Genomic DNA, 25,362 nt, shown 5'->3' on the forward strand with positions numbered 1-25,362 from the left:
CCCTTTCATGTTACTAATGGGCCTTGCCTCCTAGCTCAAAGGAAAGCATCGTCGCAGCTGCTCAGGAACAGCAAGCCGCTCTGTGGGTATCCCTGACCACATAGCTCCAGAGTCTGCTCCCAATTATAAAGAGATGGCCTTTTATGCCCTCCTGAGCAGGCCTGTACTCCAAGGCCACTGGAGACATTAAGCAGCAACCGAGAGAACCACAATCCCAGATGCTGTCCTTTCATTCCCTTCGCCCCCAACCTGGCTCTAATGGAGTAGAGTCAGGAAAGGATGTGCCTTACCTCATTTTTATCTTTAAACATCTCTGTCTGTGGGCCCAAGGACTGTGGTGCTAAGCCTGTAGACAAGACAGATAGCTAGATTATCCGACATCTCCCAGGGGTAAATTCAGGCTGTCAATTAGACTTAATGGGGGTGCTGGGGTTCAGCTTTGGAATGCCCTAGCACTAGGGAAGGCTCTCTACCCTACATGTTCCCATAGCCAAATGAAAGATTTTAAAAGAAGATATGATCCAAGGGTGGTCAGCCAAAGAAGAGAGATGCTGACAAGACCAAAGATTAATCATTCGGCCCCAACAATAGGGACTGTGGGATGATGTGGAAGATAAGGCCCCAGAGACAAAGTCTTTGGAGTTTTATTAACATTATAATTGCTTTGTCATTTCAATTCTATTGGTTGGCTTAACAGAGACAGGGGTGCTCTCTCTATATGAACCCACACTTTATCTACTATCTTAAACATTTGCAAAGCACTTTCATATAATATTATTTCATTTTACCTTCATAAAAGTGGGTAGGTCAGTTGGCATCACTCTTATTTCTACCGACAACAAAAATTACTTCTTCAAGGTCAGATGTCAAGGCATTGATAAAGTTGAACTAAAAGCCGAGTAGAGTAGGCTACATTCTTTTGAGAGTGAATTCTTTCCATCTGAGTATTTGAGTATTCTAAGCCTTTTGCAGTTTCAAAGTATCTTTTTCTAGTATATGATATAGTTATTACCTTTGTTATTGGATGCTAAATAACTATTACAATAATTTTATTATGTTTTTCATTTATCAGTTGCAATGTTTGCCATCATGTACAAGGGGAGAAATGTGTTTAGCAAATGTTGCTTGCTTTAAGCCAAAATGATTACTTAACAAAAACCTGAAAAACATTCTATTGGCTCCAGTCTCTACTAGGGAGAAGCACGTCAAACCAAGGTTGCTAGAAATGAAGGTCTCTCTAAATTGCGGTCATAGTTACCATTTAAATCAAAGCTCTACATGAGTTATGATAGGAATATATATAGCTCATGAGTTAGAGCAATCTTTTCAGTCATTAATTCTCACTCTGTAGAGTTAAGGGATATATTTTTTTAAAGTCACTAGGAAATACTTAACTTTATTCTTTCAGTAATTATTGGAGAGGCCATCGATGAGTTTGTATGTAGATTGCAGACCAAATCCAGACCCTGGACAGTTAAACACAGAATGTTTTCTGTTCCCAGGGATGGGGAACACTCATGGAGTTTGCTCCTCTGTGTAGAAACTTCTCTGCAGTCATCCCAGACTGCTTGCATCCCCACCAATATCTAACATTTCATCAACTCAAGGTGATGAAAGAACTTAACACTTTTGGTGGATGATATCAGAGGAATGGTGGAGAACAGGAGGAATGCCAGGAAACTGAGATACCAGAGATGTTCTGATATGCAAACATAGGAAGCAAGTAAATTCCTCAAACTACACTTTGTGAACTTAGCATTAGTCTCCAGGAAATTAGCAGAGTAGCTTATTAAATAGATGGTTTATGAAAGCTTAGAAAATTGAATTGTGATTACTAGGAGCCAACATGTGTTCACTAAGAACAAATTATGCTATCGTAATTTAATAAGAACACTAGAAAAACTGGTAAAATAGGTAAATCTTGAGTATATAGTAAATCTGGACATCAATAAGATATTTACATTGTTTCTCATGACATCTTCATGGAAAAAATGGATTGGTGTTGTTTGGGAAGAGGACCAGTGATATCATGGGGTGATATCTAGACTTGCTCATGAATTAGATTTAAGTGAGGCAAAACTGCACAAAGCTGTCAGCCTCACTCTTTCTTCCAGAGTTCTCAAAATCCAGTGGCAAGATAAAAGTCAGGATGATTGGGATGCAACGAATGACCTTGATGTCTTCAATGTCTGATCAAGTTATAAATGCTTCGTGGTGCCTTCATGGCTGTTGGAACAGATTTTTCCCACCCCCTCATTCTGCTGGGGGAAGTCTTTGCATGCTTGGGGTAGACATCCCACTAACTCACTGATTAGTTTGAGGTTTGTCAGTTACACTCAACCTGGTTTATCATAACTATTGAGATAGTTTTACCAGAGTGTGGCTGCCGCTCATGATACAGCTTCTTGAAGCCACAGATGAGAGTTGGGTAACAGTTGGATGCCAAAGATGAGCCCTGAGAAGGGCTCAGCAAGCCCTCATACAATAGGTGTTAATTCTCCTTTAATACCCCACACATACCACAAGATGGATAATTGTGGGCTGGATAATCATAGACATGCATAATGCAAATTTGATCCAGTTGAACAAATGCACCCAAAAGTTTTGATTAATGGATTGATATCATTCTGAGAATGAGTTTCTAGTGTTATATTTTGTGGTGGGAGCTGTGTGGTAGAGAGGATAGAGTGCTAAACTTGAAGTCAGTAAGATGAGACATTGAATACTTTCTTAGATACTTAATAGATGTGTGACCCTGGACAAGACTGCCTGTCTCAGTTTCCTCACCTATAAAATGGGGATATTAATAGCATATGATCCATATGATTGTTATGAAAATCAAACAGCACAGTACATGTAAAGTTCTTTGAAAACCTTAAAATTCTGTTTAAATGCTAGCTGATATGACACCAAAGACTTGGCTTTTTGTTTTTCCAGAGTTTATCATGATAAGTTGGGTAAAGGCATTAAATGACATAATTGAAAATTTTGAGAATGGATATTTTCAGTAACAGCCATCAATTAAATTTAAAAAATCATTTATTTGATGAGTCCTATATATAAGGCACAGGAACGGGATTACAAAAGATTTAGACAGAAAAAAATGAACTGATTCTAAGTAAGGTGAATTTGAGGAGGGAAAACTACTAAGTCTTGTACTTGACATTTTTTTGTCATTGGGTTACTTTTTCCCCCCTCAATTACATGTTAAAACAATTTTTAAACTTTTTTTTTAAGCTTTGAGTTCCAAATTCTTTCTCTCCCCACCTCCTTCCTCTCTTTTTTTGCTGAGATGGTAAGCAACCCAGTATAATTTATACATGTTATGCTTGACTTAAAAAAAACACTGCCTAGGGGCGGCCAGGTAGCACAGCGAGTAAGAGCACCAGCTCCAGTGTCAGGATGACCTGGGGATCAAATCCTGGGCTCAGACACTTAACACCCACCCAGAAACATCTGGCCGTGTAACCATGAGCAAGTTACTTAATCCCAATTGCTTAGGGGTGGCCAGGTGGCTCAGCAAGTAAGAGCACCGGCCCCAGTGTTGGGATGACCTGGAGATCGAATCCCGGGCTCAGACACTCAGCACCACACCCAGAAATAACTGGCCATGTAACCTTGAGCAAGTTACTTAACTCTGATTGCTTAAAAAAAACAAAAAAACAAAAAAAAAAACCCACTGCCTAGTTACATAATTGGGGCAAGGTCACTTGACAATGGTTTATGTGAAAAAGCCTTGTATTTTTTTTTTCCTGGCTACATAAAGCAGCAAATGTGAACTAAGACTGTATTAATAGAGCTATAATATCCAGAAGAAGGGAGAGGACCATCAATTTTAACTCTTAGCCAGAGAAGCCCAGGCTAAATTGTGATCTGGCCAACCTAAACCCAAGATTTAGATTTTATCTACATCTAGGCCAACTCCCTTAGTCCCATTGCAGGTGGGAAATACAGGTTGCTTAGGAAAGAAATTGGTATCTGCATAATTATATATGCATTGGTATATTTTAGAAATGGATAACCAGAAATGTGAACAGGTAAAGGCACTTGTCTTTGTCTTTTGTCATCTCTTTTTCTATCCTCAAACCCTAGATTAGAAAACAAACCTACTACTCTATTGACAGAGGGAAATAATGACAGCAACAGTTTCATTCCTCCTTCCAGCCCCTTCTCTCTCTCTCTCTCTCTCTCTCTCTCTCTCTCTCTCTGTCTCTCTCTCTCTGTCTCTCTCTGTCTCTCCCTTCCCCCCCTCCCTCTCCCCCCCTTCCCACTCTCTTTCATAAGTGCACAGGATCCATTGAAGTCTGAATTTCCAGTTCTGTGGATCTCATCATGAAAGCAAGTCACCACTTGCTGGGCAACCAGAATGCTGAAGGAGGATGTTTGACTTTCATTGAAAAAGATGGGAGGCTGGCTCTGTGTACTCTCTGCCTGCTTCCCCAGAGGGGAGTTCAGTCTTGTCAATGCAATGAGCTGACAGGTAGGGCCTGACAGCACCCATCAATCACACCTTTAACAGCCTGAAATGCTTCCATTTCTCTTCCGAGGAGCAGCAGCCAAGCTGCATCCAGCTGTCAATGAGGGAAAGGCCCTTGGTGACAGAACCTCTCCTGAGGGGATCACCTACAATAGAGCATACATTTACCAAGAGCAGCTGTCCTATCTTCCTACCTTTGTGATGAGGAGGGAGACAGGGTCAAAAGAAACTGCGTTGACCTTTTAACCAGATGTTTTTATTGTGCCCACTGACCCAAATGAGAGTGGCATAGTCTTTATGACTTAAAGGAGGAAAAGGAAAATAGTTTGGAGCTCTCTACACTACAAAAAATTTAAATGATTACCTACCTAAGATTCAGAAAATTTTTTATTAGTCATTTTCCTTTCCAACTATAAAATTATTTCTATAACAAAGACAAGTAGAATAGCTTTTGCACATTCCTGAAGCATCTAGAATTACTTTGATTATTGCCCATAAAATAAGTTGATTTCTTAGATCAAAAATGATAAAAAATAAAATAAAGACAATGTGGAGTGAGTGCAACATAATCTTCATTGCTTTGGATTAGGTCAAGGATAAACTGAGAAGTCATAAAAGAAATTAAGAAGCTTATGTGACTCAAGAATGTATACTAATATGCAGATAGAATAACACTGGGCATAGACTAACAATGTTCATGATTACAGCATAGAATTAAAGTTTGAAGAACTTTCATCCAACAATCTCATTTTAAAATTGGAATGAGTAGATCTGGATTTGACACCTGGCCCTAACATTTTTGAATTGTATGTGAGTGAATTTTTTTATTCAGCACAATTCAATTAAACAATTACTCATTAAGTAACTACCATGTTCAAGGAACATGTCTAAGGTCTAAAAATATGAAGATATAATTGAAAGAATCCTTGCCTTCAATAAGCTTAAATTGATCTAGAAGCATATACAAGTATATTTACTCATGAATTATTTACTTTGTATCTAATTATATCTATAGCTGTATCTCTACACATATATGAAGTTGGAAAAGGATTGGAAAGTTGTAAAGTTGGAAGTTGGAAAAAGCTTTAGAGGAAAAGTATTGAATTCTCATTTTGTTGTTGTTCAGATGTTTCAGTTGTGTCCAACTCTTTGTGACACCATCTGAGGTTTTCTTGGCAAGAATCCTGGAATGGTTTTCCAATTCCTTCTCCAGCTCATTTTACAGATGAGGAAATTGAGGCAAACAGCGTTAAATGACTTGCCAAGAGGCACACAGATAATGTGTTTGAGGCCAGATTTGAATTCAGTTACATGAGTCCTCCTGACTCCAGACCTAGCTCTCTGTCCACTGTTCCACTTAGTGCCCTGTGAATTCTCATTTAGACATGTTGAATTGGAGATGCCTAGAGAATATCCAGTTTGAAATGTCTATTAGGTAGTTGGTAATGGACCTGAAGCTCAGGAAACAGATTAAGGATGAATATTTATGGATCTTGGAATCACCTGTGTAGAGATCATTGAAGCCATGAGAGAACTGATGAAGTTACCAAGAGACAGATTGTAGAGAGAGAAGAACAGAAGGCCCAGGATAGGGCTTTCAATTATCCTCACAGTTAAGGGGAAGAACATGGATGATAACCTAGCAAGGATGTTAAGAAAGAGTGACTGGGGAAGGTAGCAGGAGAACTAAGAGAAAATCATGCCAAGAAAACCCACAGAAAAGAATGGCTAGGAGGAGGGAGTGCTATCAAAAGCTGCAGAGAGATTTAATAAAGTGAGGACTCGGAAATGTCATTAGATTTACCAAGTAAGAGATCACTGGTAACTTTGAAGAGCACAATTTCATTTCATTGACTGGACACCAAATTGGAAGGGGCTGCAATGAGAGGGACTAGAGACTATGAAAGTAGATGACCCCTCCTAAGAGTCTGACTATGAAAGAAAGAACAGTTACAAAATAATATCCTGAAACAATAGCAGGGTCCAATGGAGGGGGTTTTTTTTGTCTTTGTTTTTATAAGGATGGGGAGACACTGAGGGTGCTTATAGATGTCAGGGAAGAAGGAACTGAAGATTTTTTTAAAAAGATAATGAAAACAAAAGAAAGAAGGGGAATGATTTAGGGGGCAAGCTGGTAGGAGATGGGCAGGAATGGAATAAAAAGGAATAGTTGTTAGCAAAAAAGACTACCACTTTACCATCTAAAATGAAGGTAATTATATTTACATTTTGTGCCTCAGAGGGTTATTGTAAAGAGTTTTGTCAATCTTTGAGTGCTAGATATGATTTTATTTAATGATTGATTGGCTGGGTAGCCCATGCAGGCTAGACACTATATGGCATATTATACTTCCAAGTACTTCCTATCAAGGAACTTGCTATCTAAATGGGGAGACAGCATATAAAACAACAAGCAAGTGAATATTTAACTCTGAAGAAAAACCAGTCAGAAATTTACCAAAAAAAATGGTTCATGAAAGAGAGTGATCACTGAGGGCTGGAGTAGAAATAGATGGAAAGCTTAATGGATAAGGTGAAACTTGTACAGGGCCCAGCACTGAAAGTGATGTTTGTCCATAAAAAGAACAGCTAGTCTAGACTAGGTATCCACATGGATAATGGTGATGAGGATAAGATTTTTTTTAACAGGAGAGATGTAAAAATAACAATGTGACTTCACGGAGCGCTCTTTGGTGAGCTCTGAGAAAAGAAAAAAGTAATGGCATGTAACTGAGGAGGAATTTAAATTGTCACAAGAATACTGTCAAAAAGATTATAAAGTAAAGCATGAAAAAAATGTTAAAGTCAATGAAAAGGGATATATTTGTCATTCTGTGGATAAGGAAGAGAAATCAGTAATACACCTACCATTTAGATTATATGGGATACTGATAATGGTTGGCAGAGAGAAAAAGAGGCTAGTTAAATACTACTTTGCTATTTTTTTCCCTATCAAAACAAGACCAGAAGGCTAGAACTCAGTGATTTTAAAAGACTTGAATACCAAAAAAAGGCTAGGTAACAGGCATTTATTAATTGCTTATTATTTTTCATACATTATACAAATGCTAGAATAAAAGCAACAGTCTTGCCCTCAGGGACTTTACACTCTAATGGGAGATTACAATACACAGAAGCAATGGGGCAGGTGAAAGGGAACAAAATTACCCATGTACATGGTATTGAATTCCAGAAAATCAGAATCAGGGCCAAAAGAGGAATGAAAGTTGGCTAATCTGGACTTCCCTACAAAACAGAGGTCCATAAGGAACTCTCAGAGAAGAGGGAAATCATGGTGGAGGGATGTTATTGACTGCGATGGATACAGGAATAGATGGATATTCCAGAGTGAGGAGGTTCCAGGTGCTGGGTTAAAGTTCCAGAGTGAGACTGCAGCTGAGGAATGATGGAGAAGTCCAGAAAACCAGAAGCAGGTCCAGGAGGGGAAGGCAAGAGCAGATACTAAGAGGTTGCCTTTATAAGTTCAAATTCTCAGGTCTGGATAGAATACATGCAAAGATTCTGAAACAACAACCTAATTATTGGACTAGGATGGTAGTCTCTGATGAATTCTCGAGCAATAGAGATGGACAAATTGTCTTGATTTAATCCTCAAATCAATTGAGAAAGTTGGGCAGGACAGGTGTTGACCCCATAGTTTTTACAGATGAGGAAGCTGATACTCAAATAAGACAAGGGACTTTACCAAGATCATCTAGGTGGCAGAAGGAAGGGTAGAACCCAGGCTTTCTTAGCATAAATCTCTTTCCATTATCCCTGTTAGGAAGGCAGCTTGCTACAATGGAATGAGCATTGCCCTTCCCCATGAAATACCTGGGTTTGATTGATTCCCTGGTAAAGTGATCTATGAATCTCACTTTCTTAATTTGTAAAAATGGGCATAAAAAATACATCAGCTTCTTCCCTCACACAGTTTCTGTGAGGAACAAATGAGATAATATGCATACCAATTTTTACATGACTAATGTTTTGTATAAATGGAAAGTATTTTTATCATTATGCATATGCATTTAGGTGAGATTGGTAACATGGTACAAAGGCTAGAATGACTTGGGACCAGGAAGACATGCTCAGATACCATGATGCTTCCTAGAGGTGGGATTTGGTCAAGTAACTTAACCTTTCTGAGTCAAGCCTTATGGAAATCTCTGATTCAAAGTTATGGATAGAATACTTGCTCCATTGTTGAAGGGCATTGCTATTCCCATGGGGTCCATGGATCACAGATGTATTGTCACATAGAAAATCAGCTCCTTAAGCACAGAAGCCATTTTTGTCTTTCTTTGTATTCTCAATACTTAGTACAGTTCCTGGCTCAAAGTAAGCACTCAATAAATACTTGTTGGCTGAATGGCACATATATGTGTGTATTGATATCTGTTTAGTGGTATGTTATTATTGAATTGTACAAGCTTGTCTATCTTGTCCTCTCTCTTTATTTTTATTGTGAACCTTACAATCATTGACACAAATGTTTCAAAATGCAAAGAGCAAGAGCATTATAATAGAAATGTAATTTATGTGCAGTTTTGAAGTTTCATAAGTATGCTTGACACACATATACACATATTACATACCATTAATAAGGTAGCAACACATTTATTCTTTTTGTGTTCCTTTTAGGATTTCTTCTGCTGTCTTCATGTTTTGTTGATTTTCTTCTTTTTTTTACATATACATCACTACCAGCTAGCTTATCCCACCTTTCAAATATAAGTCCACTCTTGTAAAAAAAATATGATAGCTGGACAAAATAAACCAAAACATCATCCATATCTGAGAATACACGGACCATTTTGTACCTCTATTCTATTATCTCTCTGTCAAGATATGGGATACACCATTATCTTCAGTCTTCCAAAGCCATGATTGGTTACTATTTTGATTAATATTCTTATATCTTTTATAGGCATTTTCTTTCACATTATTATTGTGATAATCACATAAATTTTTCTCCTGCTAACTTCACTTTTCATCAGTCCATTTGAATCTTCCCATGTTTCTCTTAATTGATTATTTTTTATTTTCACTTCTAGCACAATAATATCCACTTACATTCTAATGCCAAAATTCTTCAGCCAATACTCAATTTTAAATTTTCATCATCTCTTGTTTGGACAATTACATTGACCTCCTATTTGAATTCCTGGCTTCTAGTCTTCCCCCCTCTGCAATCCATTCTCCACACAAGCTACCAAAATACTATTCCTAAAGATCATGTCATTCCCCTGCTGAAGAACTTCCAATGGCTCCCTATTGTTTCAGGGAAAAAATGCAAAATGCCCTACTTTGGCATTGTAAGCTCCTCCCAGTTTGGCTCCAGCTTACTTTTCACATTATTGACTTCCACATATGTTCTTTGGAAGCCAAACTGGCAGCTTGTTGCTCCTCTAACTTGGCACTATGTTTGCTCCCATTGTCTCTTCATGCTGGCAATGGGTTGCTTCCTTATCTCTTAGAAACCCTAACTTTTTTCAAATCACAGCTCATAAGACAATGCCTACATAAAGCTTTTACTAATCTCTTATTCTTTCATTCCTCCTCAGATTATTACATATAGGAGCATCTATCTGTTTGAATTTATTGCCACAGTGAAATATCAGCTTCTTGTATCATGGGCTGTTTTTCAATTCTTCTTTGTATTGCCATTGCTTTGTGCATAGTAGGCCCTTAATAATTGCTTCATATTTCATTACCACAATTACCACAGATATATCTGTTTTGAAGCTAAAGGTACATAAAAAAGCTTATGAGTCTGAAATAATAATGCTATTCCTGCCTGGGATATTTACATTTTCTGGGATTTCTTCAGAGGTAAGTTGGGCAGGCTGATCTAACAACATTAGAATGATTTGTTAAATGGAACACCTCACACCAATGACCTAAACTCCAATAGACAGGACTGTGTTAAGTTACCATTGTAGAATGAGCATATGATTTGTTGCATATGTTTATTTATGAGGTTTTCTTTAAATGTCTGTATTTATGTTTCAAACAACTGTTATTTTGAGGAAATAAAGTGGAGGTGAAGGCCCGGCCATGCTAAGCTGTTAGAAGCTAATGTTTCCTTAACAGATGCCCAGAAAAGGATAGCACTTTATGACTTTGTTTATACCTGAATTTGAAAGAAAATACAGTGTCAACAAACACAACGTGATCTGCAGTGTGGAGGGATGGAGGAGGGGGTTGGGGACTCTGCAAGAGAGCTGTACCACTCATCCCTCAAGAACACTTACTCGGTAACCCTGGGTCAAAGGGGCAAGGTCATTCAAGGTGGTCATTTTCCTTATGTTGTCATACGGAACATTAAACAAAGACCTGAATTTTGAGCTATGGGTTTACTTTTAGGGGTATGGTTAGGTGAATAGAAATAATAGCATCATTAATGTCTCCTGTACATCAATAGTTCTCACCCTGGGAGAACCTAGTGACCATATCAGCAGCATGCACACACACACACACACACACACACACACACACACACACACACCTAGCTGTACAGTTCTCCTGAGTCCATGTATTCTATAATTAAACCTCTGGAGAGCTATCACGCCGGGCAGCATGTTTGTATTTAAGACGGTAAGAAAATAATTTATCAAGGACAGTAATAAGAAATAAAAAAAATAGTTATGAGTATGGAAACCTCCTCCAGAATTGCCATAATTATATTCAAGTTTCTGGACATGTTGAAGGTCTATCATACACATTGGTGAAGCATCCTCTTTTAGATCCCCAATGCTCCTAATTCCCTCAATCAGTCAATCTGTGGCATATTCTCTAGATCTCTGACCATCACTGATTTAGGTGATTCTAAGGTATAGAAAAGAGTATGCTTCAGTTGGAGCTAGGAAGGTCTGGGTTCTAATTCTGCTTCAGACACTTACTGTGTGACCATAGGCAAAGTCGCTGAGTCTCAGTTTTCTCATCTTTGACATTATAACAGCTATGGTATCTACCTGACAGGGTTGCTGGGAGGTTCATAGATGTTTTATAGGTAGCTAGGTGTTGTACTGAACAGTGTGAGACTGGGTCAGAAAGAACTGAGTTCAAATGTTAGTTGTTGTTTGTTTTTTGTTTTTTTTTTGTCGGGATGACCTGGGGATCGAATCTGGGCTCAGATACTTAGCACCACACCCAGAAATAACTGGCCCTGTAACTTTGAGCAAGTTACTTAACCCCAATTGCTTTAAAAAAAAAAGCTGAACAGAAGGCTGGAGAAAACTAACAGAACCATAAAATTAGAGTCAAAAGACCTGAGTTTGAGTCTCGGCCCAACACTTATTACTGTTAATAATGATAATAATAGTTAATATTTATATCATTCTTTTGTTGCAATGTGAATGAGATCATTAATCATTTTAAATGAAGTTTTAATAGTGGAACATAAAGAAGCCAGTGACTGCAAGGGGAATGTGCCCAAATCATGCAGCAGTGAGACATATCTACTCAGGGTTTATATAGACCAAAACCACAACATAACAGTAGTTAAGGAAAACTACAACTTGACAACTTCTGAGGGCAAACGGGAAAATACAGAAGCCAAAGGATAGTGTTGTTTAATGAACAGTTAGTTACCCAAACAGTAAAAATCCCTTGATTCGTTCCTAGGTAAGGAGGGGCTGTGGTGTTCTGCTTGGAGGGTTTTTGTGATGGGCTTGGACAGGCCTGACTTGGCGGGCCTTTCTGGCAGACTAGGTCTGTTTTGTTGGTGAGTTCCCTAGGGGAACAGGAGTACAGGTGAGCTTGATAAAGAAGGGATTTGGGGGAGAGTTCCCAAATATGATGGTTACAACACTTTCAGGTTTTTAAACTGCATTACAAATATTATCTAATATTATCCTCTTAACAACCTTGGGAAGAAAGTGCTATTATTATACCCATTTAACAGATGAGAATAGTGAAGCAGAAAGCATTTAAGTGATTTGCCTAGTAATGACAGCAAATGAATGTTTAAATATAGGTTTGAACTCAGGTCTTCCTGACTCCAATCTAACACATTATTTCCTCTACTACTCAGCTGTCACTAGTCCTAACAGCATTTAGTAGTTGTTCAATATCTGCCAAGTGACTTAACCTTGAGGAAGTTCAGCTTCTTTATTTCTAAAAATGGGTCAGGGGGTAGCTAGGTGGCACAGTGAATACAGCACCAGCCCTGGAGTCAAGAGGACCTGAGTTCAAATCTGGACTCAGACACTTAACACTTACTAGCCATGTTACCTCGGGCAAAGTCTCTTAACCCCAATTGCCCTGCCCTTCCCCTTCCAAAAAGCAAAAAAAGAAAATGGGTCATATCTTCACTACATACCTCATATTATTATTAGTTTTGAAATTACATTTACCTTAATGATATGTAAAGACAATTTTTAATATTATTTTTTTCTAAATTTTGACTTCCAAATTTCCTCCCTCCTTCCATCAGCTACCCCCTTTCTGAGATGGTAAGCAATTTGATATAAGTTATATATGATCAATCATATTGTTTTTGTTGTTGCTTTTGCCTTCATTCTCTAAAAGGACCATAATATCAGGAAGGTGACTTGCCCATGAATTGGTTTTAAGTGAGGGAGGGCTGTGCAAAGTAATCAGCCTCACTTTCTCCTCTAGAGCCATCTGGGTCCAATGGCAAGATATAAGTCAGGGTAACTGGAGATGGCCCTGGTTGCAGTGTGAGACCATGGCCTTTTTTAAACTAAGGTCTTTCCTAGGTCTCAGTTTGAATGAAGCAATACCCATTTAGTAATTGACACTAGGTAAGGAATGAGGCAAAGAATGACCATTTTCCTCTAGTCAAAAAAATCAGTGGGGGTGGAGGAAGAACCTCAGGGTTTCTGGCCAAAAACAGAAGCAATTACTATTTACATACATTCTGAGCAATTGGGGCCCAAACAATGACCCTGTGGACTTGGGCTAGGACCTATTGTTGGCCAATCAATGAGAGTGCCAGAGTAATTTTGGTTTAAGGCATGGTCCTTTAGGAAGACGTATAGCCCATAAACCCCAAGATATCTTGGGAGGTTTCAGTGATCAAAATTTGTATTCCTTTGGGCAGATCATTTGCAAGTAAGGGTATAATACCCTATGTGGACAGAGGGAAAGGAAAGGAAGACTATGGAAAGGAAGAAAAAAGAAGGGAAGGGAAGGGAAGGGAAAAAAAGGGAAGAGAAAAGAATGGAAGGAAAGAAGGAGGAAGAAGGAAGAAAGGAAGAAAGGAAGGAAGAAAGGAAGGAAGGAAGGAAGGAAGGAAGGAAGGAAGGAAGGAAGGAAGGAGTTGCATGGCCCAAGTGGACCTGGCCAGTTAAGTACCCAGTGGGGCAGCTTGTGCCACTCACAGGCTGTTGTTTGACCTTCATTCTTGAATGGGACCATGACATCAGGAAGGTGGTGTCATGACTTGCAAGTGAATTGGATTTAAGTGAGGGAGGACTGTGCAAAATTACCAAACTCACTTTCTCCTCCAGAACCATCTGGACCCTGTGGCAGGATGAGGTACCCAAGTGGTTAAGATGGTGGACTGCTAATCCATTGTGGTCTGTAGTTGTGGGTTATAATCCTATTCTCTTTGTTCCCTTTTTCTGCTCAGTCTGCAATGCCTCCTCCCTGTTGTCACGTCCCTGTTCAAGAACTCACGAGAGGCTGAGTTCATTCACTATTACCATATTAGTCATGTTGTAAAAGAAGACACAGACCCAAAGGAAAAAAAAAGTAAAGTAAAAAATAGTATTCTTTGATCTTCATTTAGACTCTATTAATTCTTTCTCTGGAGGTGGTGTAGCACTAATGCAACATATTCACAGTGCTGATAGCCACTGTAAATATGCTGGCATAGTACTCAATTGCAAAATAAAACAGATTCTCCATACAGAAGACAGAAGCAAAACTATTCAGACACCAGAAAACCAAATCCCCAAACCAGTAAACTTATTCCATCATAGTAGCAAAGAAGTTAATAAGCCATAACAGTACAGAGAGCCACAGCATCCTTTAGCCTTCCCACAAACCAACATTTACTCACAAGCCTAACCATCTCCCTGTGGTGCATCCCCTCTCTCTCCCACTATATAGCTGCTCTGAATTCCAGCTTCTTGTAGATACTTCTCTATCTTTTAGCAAATTTCTCACACCACAGGCTCCATGTGATTACATTCAGCCTATTAGGGGGCAGGGTATATCTTCAAAGCAGGGAAGGTCTTCAAATTCCCTTAGGTTTATTAAGGGGCAAGGAAGATCTTTAAATTCCCATCAGAGATGGTTAGCATTTTTCATCATGAGTCCTTTGAAATTGTATTGGGTCATTGTATTGTTGAGAAGCGTTAAGTCTTTCATAGTTGATCATCCTACGCTGTCATATTATTATGAGGAAAGTGAATTGTAAAACAGCGTAATTTGTGAAAATCTGAACTCTTGCTACTTATAAAATCATAATCATGTTCTCTTTTTATATAATCCATCCTATATAAAACTTTGGACTTGTTATCACCACTATGTGTCTTTTTAGAAGTATTAAAAAACCAGGAATGCTAGGTGACTCTGGGCGTAACTTCTTAATTTCTCTGTGCCTAAGTGCTTAGCACAGTGCCTGGCACATAGAAGGTATTTAATAAATGCTTACAGGGGTCCTAGTCCTTTCCTACACTATAAGAAGAGAAACAGGAGTAGATTTGAGTCTATCCTGAGTTCAATGTTTCAAGTATCCTTGCTGAGTGTATTTTTTATGTTACAGCTAAGTAAAACTCCTTTTCTTAACTGTTGAATTACCTTCTAGTGTCTCATCTCTTTCTAATATCAGATCTAAAATTACCTGGGCATTGGCCTGAATCAGGCCTGACCACTAAACACATCAATGAAAACAAGGGTAGTTCAAGATAACAATACTTAAGCTGACAGGCAAATAAACGAGTCAGAATAATTCTAGAGAACTGTTTTATTAACAGTAGGGAATTTTTGTATATGGTTAAAAGGGGGTGATAAAGGAAATGAGCTTCTTTAAATATGTTCACAATTGGGAAGAAAAGACATCTTGAAATGTTTTTTCTTTTTTTTTTTTTACTGTGCAAAATGGTTGATGGTTTTCTATGATCTTCACTGATGGCTGACCTTCTGCTTTCTGCCTCACTCAATCAATCTTCATTGGTACACATCCTGGATAATAACCTCTTATACTATATTACAATTACAAATTAAATGTCGCTTTCATTTCCATTGTAAAAATTCCTTTTCTAGCTACAAGGACTGTCACAAAACCTGTGGGTGTAGTACGCCCATGGGTATCAGTGAACTGAAACTATTGAGCAAATGAAAGACACAAAGCCTATATTTTCACGTGGAGAGAATAATACCAAACATAAATATTTCAGAATTGAGCATAAAACACACTATGCAAAAATATAGACTTTGTTTGTTTGAGTTCCCTAATGCTTTGAAAAAGCCTACACCCAAGGGCATTATAAGTGCTATATTTAAGATTCTAATTCAATTTAGGGGGCTCTACACCGCCTATAAATTTTTCTATTGAATTACTACCTTATTTTAGTTCAAGTCAATGTATTGTTCTGTAATACAAACCTTGTTAGGTACTTAATAATAGCAATAACATAAAGAATGACTCAAGTGGTTGTTGAAAAATTAGTCATTCCTTAGTGATTCTTAATGATTTCTTCTGATTGAGGAGGAAGACATATTTTGGGAAATATACATGTGGTACCACTACTGGAAAATAACATCTATTATGTGCAGCTTTCACAAAATATACATATATGCAAAAAAGCTGTGATTTTGTCAAGGTAGGGAATATCCAGTGTGGAGAGTCATCTTACAAGAGCAAGTTGCAACTCATTTATGACTTAATATCAAAGTATGACAGAGTTACTTGAGCACCTAATTTATTTGCCCAGCATGCCACAAATAGTAAGTCAAAGATGGGATGTGAACCCAGACCCTCCAATTTAGGATTGGTACTTTATTCACTATGTTATGCTATCTCTCTATTTTTTTTTTTTGCTTTTTTGGAGGGCAATTGGAGTTAAGCGACTTGCCCAAGGTCACATGGCTAGTTTTTGTGTTAAGTGTCTGAGGCTGGATTTGAACTCAGGTCCTCCTGACTCCAGGGCTGGTGCTCTATTCATTGTGCCACCTAGCCACCCCCTATCTCAATATTTTTTAATAAGACATTCTGCAGGTCTGGGATACGTGCATGTGCTTGAGCAAATCAGTTGAATGCTGAAAGTGAGTAATATTGATCTATCTCTGTGATATTGTCAAAAATAAAGTATATAGAAAAAATGAAATGATGTATATGATTGAAGTCTCACTGTCCTGCTCTTATAGTTTCCTAGAAATACCTATCAAGATAGCTTCATTGGCTAAATAGGACACAGAAGCTCCGTCCTCTATAAAACCTTCACAAATTGACCAGAGAAGAATAGATTGCTGCCCCTTATCTCATGAGGTCGGTCTAGATATAATGTTCTTGGGGCAAGTATGTTATTACTATGACATTGCATCTTTGAAATGCATTTATTTAACTTACCAATAATGTAAACCCTCAAGTTTCCTGTACTGACTTAAAGTTTTTTATTTTGATACTCATATATATTTTACTGTCTATCCACCTTAGCTTGAGTATCTTAGAAGGTGGGACTCAAGCTTTAACAATTATTTTTATGTTGTACTTAGCACAGAATAATGTTCAATTAGATCCTTAATACAATGGTGTTCATTTTTCCAGATTGGTGTCATCTGTTTTTCTTTCTTAGAACACTTTTGTTTTTTTATTGTTGTTCTTTTTTGTGTTTTTTACTTTTGAAGGGGGGAAGGCAGAGCAATTGGGGTTAAGTGACTTGCCCAAGGCCACACAACTAGTAAGTGTTAAGTGTCTGAGTCTGGATTTGATCTCAGGTTCTCCTGACTCCAGGGCCAGTGCTCTATTCACTGTGCCATCTAGCTGCCCCTCTTAGAACACTTTTAAAAGACAGCATAGCATATTGGACTTGTAATGAGGAGATTGTTGTTGTTGCTATTGTGATTTAGTCGTTTTCAGTTGTGTCTGATTCTCGATGACCCCATTTGGGGTTTTCCTGGCAAAGACACTGGAGTGGTTTGCCATTTCCTCCTCCAGCTCATTTTATAGATGAGGAAATTGAGGCAAACAGGGTGAAGTGACTTGCCTAGGGTCACACAGCTAGTAAGTATCTGAGACTATATTTGAGTCCAGGTCTTCCTGACTTCAGGTCCAGCACTATCTTCTGTGCAGCCTAGCTATCTTTGACACTTAATTGCTATGTGAACATAGGCAAAACACTGAATATCTCTGAATCTCAGTTTCCTTTTTGGTAAGACAGAAACAATACTTGTAATATTCACTTCATGAGATGGTTTATATGGCTTAAATGAGATAATTTGTATAAAAAATATTGCAAATTTTAAAGCAGTATACAAATGGCTATGGTTTTTCTCTAGTTCAATGGAAGGAAGGAAGGGAATAAGCACATATTAAATGTTTGCTATGTGTCAGGAATTGTACTAAGCATATTACAAATATGATCTCATTTGATCTTCAAAGCAAACCTGGGAGGTAGGTACTATTATGATTCCCATTTTACAGATGAGGAAACTGAGGGAAACAAAGTAACTTGCCCAAGGTCACACAGCTACTAAGTGTTTGAGGCCAGATTTCTGATTCCAGGCCCAGAGCTCTGTGCACTATAGTGCCACCTAATGGCTTACAATGGTTTCATATAGAAACAGTCCTTTACAATTTATTTTTGTATTTGTCTCATGACTTAGGCAACGAGCTGGCTCTAAAGATAGAGTGTGAAATTTGGAGTTAGGAAGACTTAAGTCTGAAACCAGTTTAGACACATGCTAGCTGGGTGTCCCTGGGAAAGTAAATTAACTTCTTTTTGTCTCATTTTCCTCATCTGTAAAATGGGGATAATAGCAGCACCCATCCTAAGGGGAGGATCAAATGACATAACAGTTCAGTTCAACAGATCAAATGACATAAGGGCTTTGCAAAACTGAACATGTTATATAAATACTAGATTTTATGGACATTTTGCACAGGAAGACAAAATAGGGGGCATATGTACACCAGCCTGCCTCAAAATGTTTTTGATCTATTCTGCTAGAATGATAAACTCCCTTGTGGCACAGACATTGCCTTGCATGCTTGTATCCCCAATGTTTGCTATAGAGTCTAACGCGTTGTGATAATAAAAAATATTTTATGTGTAGATGTATCCATCTTTTTATCTCTCTATCATCTCCAAAAGTTGTGATTATCAATACTCAGTATGATAATATCCATTAAAAATCTCTTCTTAAAATTTTATGAACCTCTCTTTGCCTTAGTTTCCTCATCTGTAAAATGGGAATAATAATGGCATGCACCTTCCAGGGTTGTTGTGAGGATCAAATAAGATGATATTTGCAAAGTGCTTGTCACTGTGCGTGGCGTATAGTAGGTTCTACATAAATACTAGGTAGCTAGATGGTACAGTGGATAAAGCCCTGGACCTAGAGCCAGAAAGACCTGTGTTCAGACTTGACCTCAGATACTTATTAGCTGGGTAACTCTAGGCAAGTCACTTAACTTCTGTTTGACTCTGTTTCCTCAACTGTGAAATGGGAATGATCATAATAGCACACACCTCTCAGTTATTGTGGGGAGCAAATGAGATACTATTTGTAAAATGCTTAGCACTGTGACTGGCACACAGTAAATACTACATAAATGCTAATTGGGACTAGCAAAGGATGATTATGAACAACAATTTTGTCTATGATGAGATTCTTTAATTTAAGTACAATTTGTATATTGAATTATCAAGAATATTTTGAGGTCTGAATTTGAAATGCTAGACTTTGTCATTAGCTAGTCTAGGAAAACTAGGGAACTTCTGATGTATAATTCTGGAAATCTCATCATATCTTACTGGGTATTTTGCAACTGCCAAGTTTTTTCGATTTGCAGTTGTTACTGTTTTCTTGCATGACCTACATTGATCAACAAGTAAGTCTAGATCTTTAACCATTACTCTTCTGTAATTTCTGGTAGTGATGAGATTAATCTGAATTACTAGCATAAATTCCTCTAGTTCTATATTCAAATGTGTATGTTCCAGTCATTTAATTTTTTTTGTTGACATATTTTTGGTTGAATTCATGTGGATAGCTCACATACAGGAGTTTTTGGTTCCTATTAGAAATTTCATAAGTTTGACATGGAAGTAAATCATTACTAGTTACTTTTGACCAATCTAATGCATATATATATAATATTATATATGTGTGTATACATATATACATATGAGTATATTCTATGTAAATTATTAAATGTATATACATAAATACACATATATACCTATTATTAGTTGAAAAATATCTATTCCCAAAGTATTTCCACAGCTTTTAACTTGTTTTTTGTGTGCTCTGAGAATACCTATCGATCTCCTTCCTTCTTTTTGATAAGGGAGTGTTCATCTTCCTTTAGTTTCCTCATGGTGATGACTCTGTGTTTCATTAATAGTTGCTGTGTTTTGCTAAGATACTTTACAGATCTATTACTGCTTATTTTTATAATTTTCCACAACATATGTTAAGACTACTGTTGTGTAGGTGTCAATTGTTTTAAATATATTCTTCCCACTGAGCCTTGATTTTTGTTCAGTCTTTTCACATACATAACCATATATTTCTTTTTGGTGGTTTGAAGGTAAGGTATTTGTAGGTACTACCCTTCACCTTAGTTCAATTTGATCACTGGATTCAATCTTTATTTGTATAGGTAGCCTATTATTGATATTGATAAGGGAAAAAAAGAATGGTACAACCTGAGAAATCAGACATAGTCAGAATATTCCAAGTACATAGAAGTTTGTCTGTTAAGTAGAAAGGAGTTTTTAGTGTTAATTTTACATAATAGTTGTTATCAGATTCCTGTGGCAAACAATGTAAGTTGAAGATATTTTTATCTGCCCAGTTGGCTTTTATCAGGTTGAGTGTACATCCCAAGCATCTCAGGAAGGCAACCTTCACTTCTCAGTAGCTGATGGATAAAGCACATGGTCACATGAATTACCTGAAAGTGTTGATATACTTAGATGACCTCATTGTTTTTGCAAAGACATCAAAAGAACCTGAAGAAATAGTGTAAGAGTATCTAGAAGAAACTGGTCTGAAGTTATCAAATGTCAGATCTCAGTTTGAGAGAATCTCTGTGAAATATATGAGTCACCAATTATCTCAGCAAGGAACACACATTAAATCAGAGAATATAGAAATGCTTTTTCATTGTCCATATCCAAAGACCCAGAAAGGTCTAAGAACTATCTCTAGGATTTAGAAGCTACAATTATAATTTCGTCAAGAATTTCATGGCTATAGCAAAACCACTAAATGATCTTGACAAGGGATACATCATTGAAAAGAAACAGAGGCTAAAGGTAAAAATGTTAAGTTGCTCTAAATTCTAAGAAGCCATTTGGAGATTATTGGATAAATGAATGAGAATAAGCCTGCAGAAGCTTGGTCGACCACCCTACACATGCAAAAGTGTCAGTGTGTGTAGATCCAATCCAACCTTTTATCCTGAATATGGGTGCTTGGATCAATGAGATGGATGTTCAGCAGAAGAGATTGCATATGCCAGCTAAGGACTTAGGGACAATAAGACTTGCTATGTCATATACCACATGAGTTCTTAATTTTGTGACAGCATCACTGGAAAGCTCAAAGATCCTGCGTGAATTGCTCAATTTCACCTATAGACTGACAACAATCCACTGACGTGTCTTGACCAGTATCAATACTGGTAGCAATACTGGAAAAACTGTCAACTACTACCATCATATACTACCAAACTGGGAAGTCTAATGTGGATGCACATGTATCCTGAAGGTCACCTGACAATAAAGCAATGCCTATACCTAGGGAAAGAGTGGAAGCTACATGTGATATACAGGGAGCTGGGCCATAATAAAATGGAAGTGTAGCTGAGAGTTTGGGACTTCCACTACAATACATCAACCTTTTTGCGTTAAACCTACCCTCTTTGTCTCCTTTGCTTGTGGATGAGTAATGATAGCAGATGACTAATGAAGGATTGCAAGAAGTGCTAACAAACCAAAAAATATAGGGAAATTCTGTTCCTTAGAAGGCATCTTGCTAGGGAGATAATGCCAGAAGGGAGTGGTGTTCTCTATTGCTATTGATCTCAAATGATACATAGTACCAGGAAGCAGTTAGTGATACCCAGTGTTTACTGTTCTATGGTGATAAAACTGCTATGTGACAATTTCAAAAATATGGGTCACCAAAAGAGAATATAAGAGCTATTAAGAAACACATTTTATAGCTTTAAAATTGTGGTAGCAAATGCCATTAAGAAATCTGAGACATGATCTATATACTGGAAAAAAAGGTGTTGCCAGCTCATGAAGTATATTTAGAGATTATAGCTACCAGAAAACCTTTGGAACTTCTCTGTATTGATTGTTTTGCTTTTTGTAGGGGGAAAGGGAGGGCAATTGGGGTTAAGTGACTTGCCCAAGGTCACACAGCTAGTTTTGTGTTAAGTGTCTGAGGCTGGATTTGAACTCAGGTCTTCCTGACTCCAGGGCTGGTGCTCTATTCACTGCACCACCTAGTTGCCCCTCTGTATTGACTTTTAATCTCAGGAGAAAGAGAGTTAAAACATGAGTCATAATTTGTAGTGACTGATCAGTTCCCCAGATTTGCATAGGCATACTCAACCAGGAACTAGACAGTTTCTGTGGATGATAAAGTTGATGAATCCCCTAAAAGGATCCATTCTAACCAAGTTAGAAATTTTGATAAGTTTCTCGAGTAAATGTTAGCTTTGGCGGGTATCAAAAAGTCATGAACTACTTCTTATTATCCCTAGGGTGATCCAGACCTTGAGTGTTTCAATTGAATATTGATAACATATTAGGAACACCACATCCCGAATAAAATCTCAATATAGTTGACAAATGCCATTTTTAGTACAAGTGTACAACTCCACCCCTGACTTTACACCATAAATGTGGATGTTTGGGTAAGACCTACCAATATCTACCAATACCACACCTATCAATATTTGGGAGACTCAGTAAATGGAAAGGATGGAAAATAACCTATAAGTCATGGAATACTATAGTCTTCAAAGACCAGCTTTTCTTCTCAAAGGGTAGTGGAGGTAGTGCAATGGAAAGGGTATTGGACCAGGAATCAAGAGGACCTGATTTCAAATCTAGCTGCACATACTTACTAGCTGAGCAACCCTCGGCAAGTCATTTAACTTGTGTCTGCTTCATTTTCTTTAACTAAAAAATGAAGATCTTAAATAGTACCTACCTCACAAGGTGAGGATCAATTGAGTTATTTGTAAAACATTTAGCACAGTGCCTGTCACATAGTACATATTTAATAAATGTTTGTTTCCTTCTCTTCTTGCTGTTAGCAACCTGTATCATGGTATAAATAAGAATAATGACGGTAAGTAGAAAGAGGCATCAGAATATCACTAAAAATGGTATGATCCAAAAAGAAGATGGTCTAGATACGTGGTAAAGTGAATGATGACACTGACAACTCATTGGTATCCTTGTTATATTAGTAGAAATTGAAGGATATTCCCAAAACACTTGGTGGACACTCTGTAGAAAGCTTAAGGGAGATCATGGACAGGAGTCTTATGAGATTGCAAAACATCAATGGATTACAACTTGCTTCATTGGAAGCACTACCCATGTCAATGAAATCATAGATCCATTAGTGTGATGGAATAAGTTCAATAAGATTCAATAGTCAATCAACAAACATTTATAAAGCACCTACTACATGCAGAATATTTCGCTAAGTACTGGAGATGGTAGTCAACATGAGAGACAAAAATCTGACTCAATCTTAGACTGCACTGAGAATTATAGTTTCCAGGACTAGAGAGGTGATAATCCTATTGGACAATACCGGATCAGACTACATTTGAAGTGTTATATTTAATCCTAGGTGTCACTTTCTAGGAAAGTCATTGACATACTTGGTAGCATCAAGAGGTATACAACCAAAATGATAGGAGACTAAAAAATATGTCCTGAGCATAACGGAAAGGCCCTGAGGATTTTTGTCCTGGAGAAAAGAAGACTTGGTATGGGGATAGGAAGAAATGTTAGCTACCTTTAAGTATTAAGTATTTGAATGCTGTCATATAAAAGAAGGATTAGATTTATTCTGCTTGTGTGGAGAAGGGAGAAATAAGAACAATGGAGAGAACTCCTAGAGAGACAAATCAAGCCTCAATGTAGAAAAAAAAAAGCCACAGTTGAAGCTATCAAAAATGGAATGGCCTGCCTCAGCATGTAGTAGACTCCTCTTCTATAGATGTCTTTAAGTGAAGTCATTTGTTGAGAACATTGTAGCATCATTTATAGTCATGTATGGGTTGGTTTAGGTGATCTCTGATGTCCTTTCCAATTCAAATAGTGATTCTGTAAAAAAATTAACTTCTTCTATGCCTCATTTTATCTCTCCCTTCCAAGGCAAGAGCTAACAGATCTGATGTTAATGTACGCTAATATATTTCTGGATGCTATGGCTACCCTGCCAAGGGAAATTATTTATATTTTAAGAAATACCATTTGGAGATGTGGTACTTCAACCCAAAGAGTCATTCTACAGAGAATGTTAGGTGATAATGTCAAGACTTTTGGCAGGCCAGAGAGATAAATAACTTTGCATAGTGGGAGGGTATAGGTGCCTCTCAGATTGAACTGTTTAGGATGTCACCTTCTTAGAACATGTAGAGGCCTCCCTCAGGTCATTCAGTGGAAAGCAAAATACTCTGGAATTATTTTTAATTCTAGTTTTACTGTTGAGTGATTGTCTGATTATAGACATAACATTTAAGCATTCAACTTCATCGTACCTTTTTTCTCCATCTGTTACTTGGGGACAATGATTCTTATCTCCCTTGGATTTAAAGATATTGAAGAAGATAAAAAATATGAGGATTAGCTAGTGAGAGAAATGCTACATACATTGAAAGCATGGCAATTATACCTATATTTCACATATCTATACATATTTGTGTACTTCCATGTATAGATTGCATTGGCTGAATGTAATCTATATAGGAATGTACCATTCTTGGTAATACATCTCTTTCTCTATAGTTCTTGTCAGTTCCTAGTGCCTTTCCTCTGAAATTTCCTTTCACTCACCCTGTGTATGTGAACAGCTAGGTGGCACAGTGGATAGAGTCAAGAAGACTCATCTGGGTGAGTTCACATCTGACCTTAGACACTTACTAGCTGTGTGACCTTGGTCAAGTCACTTAACCCTGTTGACCTCAGCTTCCTTGTCTAGAGAGGAAAATGGTAAACCACTCCAGTATCTTTGCTACAAAAACCTCAGAGTTAGATGTTATTTAACAGCAGCAACCCGTATGTATCTTTTATGTGCACACAGTTATTTGCATGTTATTTCTCTGATTAGAATTTGAACTGCTTGAGAGCAGAGAAAGTCTTTTTTTTACCTTTCTTTGTATTCTTGGTGCTAATGTGGTGTCTGGCACATGGTAAGTACTTGATAATGATTGTTGACTGATTTATTGACCAATCTAACTCTCTTAATTCTTTTCCCCTCATTTTCTTAGCTTCAGAATTCTGCTTCCCACTGACTTCCCATTTACTAATAAGAGCTTCTTTTCACGGATATATTTTATTGTTGTTGCTATTCGGTCATTTGCAGTCACGTCTGCTTCTTTTTGACCCCATTTGGGGTTTTCTTGGCAAAGACCCTAGAGTGGTTAGTTATTTCTTCCTCTGGCTCATTTTACAGATGAAGAAGCTGAGGCAAAGGGGGTT

This window comes from Petaurus breviceps, unplaced genomic scaffold, assembly GCF_028583685.1.
Source record: "Petaurus breviceps papuanus isolate PSGF00001 unplaced genomic scaffold, PetGlider_PUasm1.0 179, whole genome shotgun sequence".
Taxonomy (NCBI): Eukaryota; Metazoa; Chordata; class Mammalia; order Diprotodontia; family Petauridae; genus Petaurus; species Petaurus breviceps.